The sequence below is a fragment of the Rattus norvegicus genome, chromosome 16, assembly GCF_036323735.1.
Source record: "Rattus norvegicus strain BN/NHsdMcwi chromosome 16, GRCr8, whole genome shotgun sequence".
NCBI classification, from domain to species: domain Eukaryota; kingdom Metazoa; phylum Chordata; class Mammalia; order Rodentia; family Muridae; genus Rattus; species Rattus norvegicus.
In genome coordinates this window covers 80,766,843-80,779,863 of record NC_086034.1, presented here as the reverse complement: position 1 = coordinate 80,779,863, position 13,021 = coordinate 80,766,843, and the positions used below count along the sequence as shown (strand labels likewise).

The following is a 13,021-nucleotide window of genomic DNA, read 5'->3' as shown; positions in this document are numbered from 1 at the left end:
TTCACCATGTTCTCTTCTAAACACTTCTCAGTCACGTCCTTCACTTTTGAACACTTAGCCAAGACACATGCCCATGAGTATACATGTATAAATGTATAATTCATCTCTGTATATATAATGTATATTTGTGTATATTATAATATACATAAGCATAGTGTATGACATCATATTTATATATTATAACATAAACTATAATCAATATAATATACTATATTTGTATATTATATAATGTATAATATATAATGCACATTTATGTTCTTTCTAGAGATACATAATGATGCTAAGAAAAACTCCGTTTTATTTTAATGAAAAGAATGGAGAATAAAATTTTATTGAGGCGCGATCTATATTTCCTTTGAATAATTAATAACCTGCCTCTTACCCCAATTATAGCACAATGCCCTCATAATAACAACTTCCATTGTTTTGTGTCATTGTTTTACCTCCCAATAGTGTCAATCCCTCCTACTGGTTTCCAATGTTACTTCTCAAAATACTCACCTTGGGGTTTTCCTGAGCACTGCCTTCCAAGGCAGGCAAACCAGTAGCTATCGCTATGCAGCGATCAATAGAGTCTAAACTGTAAGTGACACATTTTATGACCGCTTCCTTAACTTCAATGTTTAAATTCCTATAAGAGCGAAGGAAACACGATAAGGCTGAATTGCCCTGTGATGGTTTAAAGAGTTGGCACAAGGACAAGCCACCGATGGTAAGACACCTGAATTTTTTATTTATTTAAAAGATACATTTAAATAACAGCCCAGGTTCTTGCGGTTTTAAACCGCTTACAGTACTCAGCAGCCATTTGAGGGGGGGTGGGGGTGATGACGTCAGAAGAGTCCTCACAATAAACTAAGGCGTGGCTTGCTTTTCTCTCTTGTCTGTGCGCATGTGCAGTGGGGACTCCCAAGGCTTCGCTTGGAGACTAAACACTGAGGCAGAGTGGACATTACCCTGCACGCCAGGGATTAGAAAAACAAAACCCCCAAACGGTAAGTACTGTCTCCTTTGTTTTAAAAACAGAGATAGACAAAAGTATCTTTAAATGTTCGACTAACACGTCAGCTAGTAGCATAAGCAAAGAACGGGCAAACTGTGCCAACCTCAAGGTTTCCTGGTTTAACATTCAATATTGTATAACAGTTATGGCTGATATAAATGAAAATTGGGCGTGGCGGTACATTCCTATAATCCCTGACCCAGAGAATTGGAGACAGACAGATCCCTGGGGCTTTCGGGCAAGACACTCTAGCTAAATAGTGAACTCCAGGATCACTGAAAGTCCCTGTCTCAATAGAAAGAATGTGTGGGTGACTGAGGAATGACTGCTGCTCATATATACATGCACACACATGAACACATATACACGTGGAAGAGACATCAATCACTCCTCCTTACTTTTTATGACCTTATTTATTGAATATTAACTTATCCCTTTCTGGAAAAGAATGGTGCAAGAAATCCTATGTCCTTACCTGATGCCCATCCTAATCGTTCGTGGCTCTTGCTTTACCATATAAAAATATGTTCAAATATTCTCTCAGTAAGCTGCGGCTATCAACCTGCCCCAGTTCAAGCTATCTGAGAATCCTAACTGGGAAATTATGTGGAGCAGGCTGGCCTGTGGACATCGTGTCTCTGGAGACTTCTCTTCATGGCTAACAGGTGGAGGCCCAACCAATACTGAGGAGCCATTCCTGGAGGAAGCTACCCGGACTGGAAGCTGGGAGCCAGCCACTGATCACTGTTCCTTTGTGCTTTCTGTTTCAAGTTCCTGCCTCGGGTTCCTGACGCGGCTTTGCTCCAGGATGTACTAAAACCTGGATGCCAAATAAACCCCTTTCTCCCCAAGGAAATGGTGTTTATCACAGCAGCAGAAAGCACACTAGAGCAAAGGTATTCCATTCTATCTTCCATCTAAGCAAAACATGATATCAAATGCAGTCAATTTAATACCAATACAACACTGGGACCTATGGGATGTATCTGATCCAGTTGCCCTGGTGCATGGGTAATGATCTTTTCACAATAAAACTGAACAAGAAGTATTTATGTATCATGAAGGGTTCTCAAGAGGAACAGCATGGACATGATGGCTAGATATCACAGAAGGGAGATCAATAGATTGGTTTGCAAAGTTGGGTCTGGATAGTTGCACCATCTGGTTTTGTGTGTCAACTTGACACATGGTGGAGTTATCGAAGAGAAAGGAGCCTCCCTTGAGGAAATGCCTCCATGAGATCCAGCTGTCAGGCATTTTCTCAATTAGTGATTAATGGGGAGGGGCCAGCCCATCGTGGGCGGGGCCATCCCTGGGCTGGTGGTCCTGGGTTCTATAAGAAAGCAAGCTGAGCAAGCCAGGGGAAGCAAGCCAGCAAGCAGGACCCCTTCATGTCCTCTGCACCAGCATCTGCCTCTAAGTTCCTGCCCCGTGTGAGTCCCTGTTCTGACTTCCTTTGGTGATGAACAGCAATGTGGAAGTGTAAGCTGAATAAATCCTTTTTTCTCCAACTTGCTTCTTGGTCATGATGTTTTGTGCAGGAATAGAAACCCTGACTAAGACAGTAGTCCAATAACATCCATCTCTGTGCTGGAGAGGCTGAGTGTATAGCAGTGGCTCAGCCTGTGAGGCTGGACACCTCAGCAGCCCTGATCTGACCCTGAAAGCACAGGGTTTCCTGGAGAGGGACATTGGTCTTCAGTCCACAGTCAAAAACCGAAGATTTGGGTTCTGATGTCATCAGCAAAATCAACGGGGATAGAAATCATTAAACAGGAAGTGAACGCAGGCCGACAAAGCTGTGTGTCCTCACGTTTTTCTACTGAGGTCACCTGCTGTTGCCTTCACTTGTCCACTCTGAGCAGGGACCCAGCCCCTCAGTTAACCCTTCCTGAAAAGGCCTTACCAACAACCCTGAGGTACGCCTCTCAGTGGATTCCAGGTCTTGTCAAGTTGATGGTTGAGATTTACCTTCACATTCTCCCTCCAAGACGAGCTTCACTGTCAAATGACTTTTACCTCCACATCTTTACCCTTGCTTAACTTGCATTTAGGTTTTTATGTCATTGCTTAGCATGAGGACAATTTGTCTTTTATAAGTTTTTCCACACATACACACCCGCACAAACACATGTGCACACAAATTTTATTGCTTTAAAAAATGCACCCAGATATGAACTCTAATATTTGACAAGTTCTTTTTATGTATATATTGCAGCATCTCTCTTGTTAATGTTTTCCTGAATTTTATTATAACCAGTCTTATGGGCATTGTTCATCTTTTTAATAATTATTCTAGGACAGCATACACATTTCTAGGGGAAAAAAAAAAGAACCCCAGCTAGCTGAGGCAGCTGGTGGTAACCGGCAGTGGGAAGTCACATCTTTGGGATAACATGGTATCCTACTTCCCAGATGTTCTCTGTGGCACAGGAAATTGAAGGGATTTTCACCGTTTCTTCCATAGGAGGAGAAGAATACTGTGCTAAAGGCATAGAAAATATTTTCACAGGTATCTTATCTGTTACGTGACTGAATTCAGGTAGAAAACTTTAGAAATAATTAGGATTCCGTGCAATGCACCTCTTCTGCTCAGGCCTGTGCAGAAGGTTCACCGTGCCCAGGTTTCCATCTGATGGGCTAGCTAAGGTTGCTCCCCCAATACTGTACCTTCTGTCTGCAGTGAGGGACTCGTTAACCATCTAAGATCCCAGTGTGTCATGGGTTCCCTGCTATTAATCAGTCTTGAATGGTTTTGGCATCAGTTGAAAATGGTGCCTTTAAGCATTCGGATGTGGCAATGGCTGCAAATTTAGGAGGGACTAGTAGCTTCTTTCCTTTATATTTGTTCTTTAACTCCCCTGTCGGGCCCCCTGAGTTGTTGACATCACTGTGGACACTGGTTGAGTCTCCAAGCCAGGTTTCGGTCCCTTGGCTGGACCAAGTTGACAACCTCCCTTACATAGCTGCCACCCTGACTATCACCTGCAGCACCATGCTGGCGACGAGAGGGATGTGACCCAGTGCTGGAGAAGGGACACAGGGAGAACCCAACACGAAGAGGCAACTTTCCGGCAGAACTAAGTTTGTCTTGGAAAAAAAAATAGTGAGCTCTGGTTTCTTTATGGAGGTGTAAGGGGAGCAAAACATAAAAAGGTAGGAAAAATTCAAGTGAAGCTTGTCCTCGGGAAAAACTCCAGAAAGTTTTTCACGTGGCCTAAGAAGGTAAGTGAGAAGTTGAAGGGACGACCATGCAAAGGTGGTGACACAATTGGAGTCTTTATCCTTCCGCTCGTTCCCCCATCCACATTTATAGGAGCTAAGGGTCCGGTAGAAGGAAAGAGCGAGAAGCACCATCTCTACACTTACAGATCACTTTCTTCCTTCTCTCCACACCATCTGCTTATCTCCATGGCAACAGTGCACCTATTGTCTCTGCCTCTGAACTGGAATCTCATTCTCTTATGTCCTAAACCCAGATTAAATATGACACATTATCAAGATGCAACATTTTTCAATGATTTGAAATGTATCAGGTACCACAGTACACACACACACACACACACATACATATACATATACATATATATATATACATATACATACATATATATATATATATATATATATATATAAAATCATCACAATCACATCTTCCCTTTATGTGAATGCCAGATGCTGACGTAAAATATATATGCAATTCCTTGTAGCAACAGCTATTGGCATGGAAACTGTTTCCAGTCAATTTAGTGCTTAAAACAATTGGCCATCAATGTCTGTATTTGAAAACAGTTGCAGCTATGTTTCCATTTCTTTTTTAAACCAGAGAGTAGAGTGATATCATCTGAACATGCACACGGAGTATCATCGACACATGCAAGTGTTACCTGGTTTGCAACAAAGTTTCACAGTTCTGCCCTTGGGAGGCAAACGGGCTCAGTCTACATCATGGGAAGCACCATGCCTGACCTTCAGCAAGGTGCACCCAGACACGTGATAATGATGCGGTTGTTTGTGTGTGTCCGGTAATCTGCAATGCCCAAGTGTGCAAAACCTGACCTTTCTCTTTTCAAAAGCAGTGTGTAAAGAACCAGAAAAAAGTCACTCCAACTGAGTGGGGACTCTTCTCTGGCAGTGGAATGGGGAAGAGAAGGCTCCGCCATGGCAACTTGAGCTGATTGCCTGGGAGATGGGGGTCCTGTGATCTCAGTCGGAAGCTGTGCGTGAAATGGGAGGAGAGAGCCGGGAGCCCAGGAAGCAAGCAATGGGAGGGTGTAATGAGGTAAGATGTTCTAAGGTGGCTGGTAGAAGTGATTTTTAAAGTGATTTTTAAAAAAATTGCACAACTTGAAAGTTTCAGGAAACTCAAGCCACTTGGTGAGAAATTGAACTTGGGAGCGGCACCTGTTACCACTGTTCCTTTCAGGGCCAGAGAAGGCTGTCTTTGCTGACTCCCCATGTTTGATTAAAAGAAGGAGCCATCTCTGTTACTCAGGTAGATGAGATGCAATAAGAGGTACAAACACTGCTTGTTTAAGAAATGAATCTGGAGGAACACATATATTAAAAACGCGAATCTCACTCGCATCATCATAAAGAAATGGAGTTCGTGGAATGAAACTTCGCACAGCATTCTGGGTAGCCCATGTGGGCTCGAATTTGAGATACATGATTCCCCATGAGCAGCCTCACTCGGCACACAGTAGGAACACAGTAGGATGGCACTCCCATCGGCATGGCCTCCTGTTCACATTAGAGTTGGAATTTTGTGTCTGTTTTCAGTTTAAGAGTAGGTCTTGCTGAGCAAAACCTAGAATTTTAAGTCATTTGGGTCTCTCTCTCTTTCTCTCTCTCTCTCTCTCTCTCTCTCTCTCTCTCTCTCTCATTTTCACACTTGATATGGAAAACACCTATAATTGATTGGTTTTGATGGTTTCTCCCTGATTTTTTTTAAACACAAGAGTTGTCCATTTCATTTATAAGGGCAGGAAATTACTCCTTTGATACTGAAGTCAGGAACAAACAGGAAATTATGGTATTTTCAGGCCATGGGTACCTAAAATTGCAAATTAGACCTACCACTTGCCCAAATACAAGTCACCTTCTCTCTCCCACACAATTCAACCATTAGATCCTATTGTGTTATCTGCTTGCCTGCTAAGGTTCCCCTTAGAATAGGATGCCAAGGAGGATGGAGTCATAATGCATCCCGTATAACAACTTCATCACCAGTACCCAACCTGGAGTCTCAACAGATCTGGTGGTGCTGGGACCTTGCATGGCAGGGTCCTGAGGAAGGGCAAAGGGCATAAGAGTGTGTGGGCATTGTTGCAGGAAGTGATCCAGCCTAAGAAAAGTGCAGTGAGATGTGAGATTCATCATAGTGCCAGGTTCCCATTCCATTCCATTGTGTACCCTGCCTGTAGTATTGACCTTAGGAAACTGACCGAGGCTACCTACTCTGGGGGCATCTGCCCACATCCTTTTTCGGTAATAGGAGACTGAAGTGTGGAGGCTGTATTTCCCCAGCTCCTTCTTTTTTGTATTATAGGTGTAGCTTCCTGTTTGTAGATGCTGCCCTTCATAGAGAATGAGCAGTTGGAAGAGAACACTGGGGCTCTCCAGGTACAGGCAGCAGGTGTACTCAGAACAGAGCAAAGGACCGGAATATCTACGTTAACTTATAAAAATTCAACAACTATTTTAGCCACTGTGAAATTAGGAAAGCCTCTTCTAAGTGTCCTGTTACAAAAGATTCAGCAGGGAGCAAGCAGAAGTTTTAAACTGCGTAGAATTTATTGAAAGACAGCACACTAGACTCTCATGCAAGGCACAGGTGGAAGACGCTTTGGCTTATGAAATGTGTTGAACTCTTCCTGCTGTTAAAACACATCAGAGCACCTCAGATCAGAGGGATCTGAAGGGAAATAGAGTAGAAAACGGAGATGATTCTTAAGTTGTAAAAGATGATACCAAAATGTAGCTAAGAAGACCATATAAACCTGGTCTTTAAAAAGAGCATCAGACAGGTAATTTAAAACCAGAAAGCACAATTAGCGGTGAGAACTATACTACGATGGCACGCACTGCATTGGCAGTGTGTGTGAGATCAAGTAGTCATGCTGCGGTCACTGCAACTCTATGTGCCACTGGCTTTGAAGGCCTGGGCAGGTCAGCTTGTGTTCTGCACATCATCAAACTGACTGGAAGCACTACTGAAATTTTAGGAACAATGATCGATGATACGTCGTTTGAAGAAAGATGGATTGATCACTAATAAAACTTACAGCAGGTCATTATATTGGCTGGAGTAGATGTTTGGGAACTGGAACAGTTCCCAATTCTGGACACACAAAACCTTCCTAGGAACACAGGGTAAGTAAACACCCAAAACAAAACAAAGGAATCTCAAAGAGACTGGTATCTCTGAGGCAAATCCTCCATGTTCCTGTTGTATGGGCCTCCTCTGCCTGATCTTGCTGCTGGCTGCTCACAGGAGACAGACGTACTATTCCATTCCAGGAAGTCCATATCCACGAGTTCTACTCATCTTTGACTAGAAGTAAGCCTTAGACTTTAGCTGCCTATTATTCTTTCCAATTCTTCAACCATTTGTCCAGACCCAGATATACTTTCACAGGGTTTAAAACATATGAGGGGCTTCCACCAGCTAGCAGGGCCTGCAGACACACTTCAGGGCACAGAGCTCTACATGTTGTCCAGGTGTAACCTGTGGCTTCATCTTGGAGCTTGGTCTGTGATTTACCAGTGTCTTAATATTTATAAGAAATACTTTGACGTCTGGGTACACAGCTCAGCCAGTAAAGTGCTTGCCCTGCAAGTATGAGGACTTATGTTCAGATCTCCAGTGTGCATGATAGCATATTTGTGATTCCAATGATAGGGGTGGGCACCAAGGGAAGCCTTGCATTTGCTAACCAGGTGGAGAGCGATTAATGATGATATCTGATGTCAACTCTTGGCCTCCACATAAATATCCATTACATACTACCAAGCATGCACCCCAACAGGAATATTTATACACACACACACACACACACACACACACACACACACACACACACACATACACACACGGGCGCGCGCGCAGGAGGGAGAGGGATATTTGAGGTAAAAACACAAGTTTATCCGTTCATGATTCGTGTTCTGTTGATTTGGGTCTTAATTTTCTTCATACCATTGGATAAAGAAGGAATCTCCTTAGTATTGCTGATGGCGCTCATGGCTGACATTGACATTCTGTCGTCCAGCACGCTCTGGTATAACCAGAGGAGTCACAATAGCGAGTAATATTGAGGTGTCTATGGCTTTCTCAGACTGTTAGTAAGCAGCAGGGGACTAGAAGACCACTGTGGACCACGAGTCACATGTGTGCCTCTTTAATGTCACACAGGGGTCGTCTGAAGCCAGAGTCCCAGATGGGAGCCCTCTATCTGAGCCTCTGAGTCAATTTATGCAGTGAATCATAGCATCGAAACAAAACAGGCACACGGGAGAAAGGAGGCCATGGTAGGTATCAGAAAAAGGACATTTCATTCACATTTTTGCTGATTTATTAAAAGCACCAAAGAAGTAATAGTGGTAAAAGGTAGAGTTTGAACAGCAAAGCAAGTGGAGGCAAAGCCATGGAGATGCCTAGACTGGGGGTAGGGGGCTGCCCATAGGCATTAATGAACTGATGTCAGTGTTCCTTGAATGTGGGCAGAGTCGTCGTCCTCCCCACTCCTCTCCCTCCCTTTCATTTTCTCTCTCTTTTGCAGTTTTCTCCCTGTTTGTCTATCCCCCTGTCTCTCATGGTTTCCATCCTTTTCTTGCTCTGCTTTGGCTCTCCCAGAACCATTAGCCAGACACAATGTTTAAAATCACTTTCTCAGGTATGTGTTGGTCTCTGTGAAAAACATTATCCCCTTCTCTTACCATACCGTAGAGAGAAGGGGACTTTATGAAAGCTGACTCCGCCCTTTGATTTATGCAGGCTTTCCCCACAGACACTTATTAATAATACCGGTGACGGCAGGCATCATTTTGAAGGTCAGAGAAGTTAGGGACTTAACGTATAATCTTTACAGTTCTGGTAATATATTACATAAGCCCAGTTTGAACGATTTTAAACTCAAATTGAATTTCTGTCAAGTAATTCCTGTGATGTTTAGTATGACTTATAAGTCGTCAAGTCTCAACAAGTATCAGCTGCAAAATAATATCTTAAAAGGAAATGAGGAAGATGATTTTACCAGTTAATTTGGCAATTATCACATGATGATGGGAATATATATTTTTCATTAAATTTTCTTAGGGTGTTTATTATTTCTTGTGGCTGGAACATACTGCTTTGCTTTTATGTAAATCATACTGGAAAATGGATGAGCTGTAGAGGGTATTAACCACTTTCATATATATATGTATATATATGTATATATATATATATATATATATATATATATGTGAAAGAATTCCATTTCTACATAGGCAAGATGGACTTTTGAGAGAGAACTTCCAAATTTGATAATTCTCTTTTGTCTCACATAGGAAATTTAATACCTAATCTAAGAAGTGGTATCATATGCAAGGTACAACAGGTTAAAAGAGATTAAATCAGATCCCGATGCACACATGTTGGAAAGGGTGGTGGCCTCCAGGACACAACCAAGCTCTGATGAGCACGCTCAGCTGCAAACTTGACTAACTGCCACCAGATTGAGCAGGAGAACTTGACAGGACAGAGAAACACTCTGGGCAGCACTGTCATGGCAGATACATGTCTGTGCTGACAAAAGGTATTAACGAGACCAACGGGGATATGCTGGGCAGAAGTATGTCAACGTGATACAGGTTATAGTCATCTGAGAGGAGGGAAACCTCAATTAAGAACATACCTCCATAGCTGCAGGCAAGCCTGTAGAGCATTTTCTTAATTAGTGATCAATGGGGGCGGGCACAGCCCATTGTGGGTGGGGCCATCCCAGGGCTGGTGCTGCTGGCTTCTATAAGAGAGCAAGCAGAGCATGCATAGGAAGCCATGGGCTATACCAAAAACGTACAACCTGTTAAACATTAAAACTACAGTCATCTATTAACAATAAAACTGTAGTCATTGTTAGGGTTTGAAAGGAGAAACAGGATTCTTGAAACAACTTTGAGTTGAGTCATCCTTTACACAAGAGTTATATCATTGTAAGTGGCAGAAAGCAGATGGGCAGACAGACAGACAAACAGTGTGGTGTGGCTCTAAATAAGTTTCTGGCCTGCCTAGGGAGAGTAGAGCCCACTCTTTTAAAATCCTTTGTGGGAAAGAAAGTAGAGGTTAGGGAAGGACCAGGTGTCGTGTCTTTAAGAAATGGATCAAAAATTTATTGATTAGGCTAGAAGACACCATGTTTTCTTGTATTTATGGCTGGGGCTGGTGTTTACAGAGTTCCAAGGACATCCCTTGATTGGACCATCCAGAAGAACAAAGGGCCTGGTCAATGTGATATGTGACCAGATGTCACTTGTCCTGCCTGCAGCCCTTCTGTTTAGGACTTTGTAGTCTATAGAATAAGTCTTCTGCCTCTATGATCTCACAATGGTATGTATACTTACTTTGTTTAAAAAATATTCAAAGAGCAAGTATCAAGAAATGCAGTAACATTCCTGAAATGGAGAACCGCACTGGGGCACTTGGGAATTCTTCACAGCTCTGGTTCTGTGTGTGCCTTGATCGTGAGCTCTGTGGCAATGTGCTTTGCTGGGTATTAATCTGCACTTGCGCCTCATAATCCGTTATCTGCACATTTGGATCTGTGTGCACAGTGGCGTGACAGGCTAAGTGTCTATCAACCCATAAGTAAAGTGTTGTGATCACAGAGATTATGACCTACATTGTAGAGTCACGCTAACTGCTGCAAACTAAGTTCATTTATTCTAACAGATGCTTGTCGTTACCAATCTCAGCCCCTCCCACATTTGAAACTGTGCACAAAAAGAACTAATGAGGGCAGCCTTTGTGTTCTATGATGGACAGAGCTTCTTCTACATCAAAAGCACAGTTTTAGATGATGTGTTAGAAATATACTCTAAGTTCAGCTGAAAAATCACCAGCCAAAGAGAATTTAGAACCTGGGAGGCATGTGTCCACTACTCTAATTCGAATTTCACTTGACGGGTGTGGTCCTTACCTTAAAGGAGCTTTATATATACCATTGTGTTATTTTTAATAGAAAAATTCTGCCTACTACTTTGCCAGTGTGTAGGGCAGCGGGGGCAGGGTATTTTAGGATGTCACTAAAACATTTTCAAGAAAATTTGCACACTTAAGTCAAACTGGAATGCAGGAATAAAGCACTTCAGTTTTAATAATCAACTGACAAGTGGTAACAACTTCTGTGCTTTGGAAGGTCTGGATGGCAGGCTGCAGAGCCTGGTGTGGTTTGTTTCAGTGAGAGGGAGTAATGAGGACCGACATCATAAGGCACTGATGGAGCTCGCCAGTGAAGACAAAGTGCCCAAGTCCTTTGATGCGTATTCTGTTAAAATCCAGAGGGCTTGTTGGTTCTCCCCTCCCTGAATATATACTAAGCTTTCTAAAAATAGAAAGTGTACAAGGAACAGAGCCCTAGTGCAGGCTGTCTATACTGTGTTTGAGGAGGGCATTTTGATTTCATGGTGTGCTGAGACAAAAAGCTGGAACCAGGACCCACCTAATTGTCAAACAGGTTTATTTGATGTACATATTTTTACTGTAAGTTTAATTCTCCTGTCTGATCCCCTTTATTTCAAGCCCAACACAGAGATCTCAGCAGTGTCATGTGTTGCTGTCCCTGAAACTCTCATGGAAGCTTGGGGGTGCAAAGGGTCATCAGACGGTCTTATTTGCTTGACTTACGGGAGAGATCGCTTAGCTTTCTGGGTGATGTTTCCTGTCTTGATAAAGGATGATTTAGAATTCCAATCAACATGCCACTTGCTCATCACGCCAAACAACTCTAACTTTTATGAAATATATTTATGACGGATGTAAATTTAGCCAGCTTTTTGTAAACCTCATAAACCTCATCTAAATTTCCTCTTCGGCATTTTAAATAGGGAATGGATTCACAGATACGAATTAAAAAGATAAATTCTACCATATGAAAATAATTATTCAAAGCAAAGAACTTCGCCAAATGCCCTTTTGTGATTAAAAAAAAAGAGAGAGAGATATTTAGCCATCTAACGGATACAGATTTCTCGAGATCGCCCCGCATCATGCTCCTCTGAAAGCGAGGAGAACGCCGAGCATTTGTGAGATGAAATGGATGGGCAATTTTGGGTTCAGATGTGATATTGATTTCTTGGGTTTGTGTTGATTGTTCTCATTTCAATTTTGCTTCCATTGTTCTCGGTTATTTTCTGCCCATTGTGAATGCAAAATGCTGAAGCACACCCTGTCCTGAGAGCTCATACAGTGAGGAACGTTACACCACAAAGTCAGAAACGGGCTTCGACCAACAGAGGAGGAAAAGCAGCCACGAGTTTATGTCAGACAAGTGATTAGAAAATGCTGGCTTTGCAACAGGCATGCCTTTTGTAATGGTGTGCTTGTGCGTGTGCGTCTGTGCATGTGTGGGTAGATGTTTGCGTGTAAACTGAATAGAAATGTGTCACTAAAATGTGTTGCATATTCATCCTCATAACCCAGACATTTAATAGTTTCTAATTCGTGTTTCCCTGCTGCAAAAGGTATAGTTTTGTAGGAAATTTAAGATGACATTTCCAAGCAGAAAACGACTTGTATTTTTATAACTGGAAAAGAGCAGGTGAAATAGACCTCAATGACCATTCTTAGTCCCAACTGAACAGCTCACGCATATTTAAGAGAGATAACATTTTGGTTACTGATATGATACTGTTTTTGCTAATCATTGGCTTCACAGATGAATTTTTCTTACAACAGTGGCTCTCGACCTCCTTAATGCTGCAAAATTTTAAGGTAGTTCCTTATATTGTGGTAACTCTCAACCATAAAATGATTTTCAT

General features: G+C 42.3%; 1 long non-coding RNA gene across 3 annotated transcripts; it reads left to right on the top strand.

Moving 5' to 3' along the window:
- Positions 1-872: 872 nt before the first annotated feature.
- LOC120097551 (uncharacterized) lies at positions 873-1,854 on the top strand. Of its 3 annotated transcripts, XR_005495069.2 has the most exons (3): positions 873-995; positions 1,548-1,668; positions 1,775-1,854. It is a non-coding gene; the product is annotated as an uncharacterized LOC120097551 (long non-coding RNA). The 3 variants fall into 3 exon arrangements; XR_010058491.1 differs by having other exon boundaries at positions 1,619-1,854; XR_010058490.1 differs by having other exon boundaries at positions 1,548-1,854.
- The last annotated feature ends 11,167 nt before the right edge of the window (positions 1,855-13,021 follow it).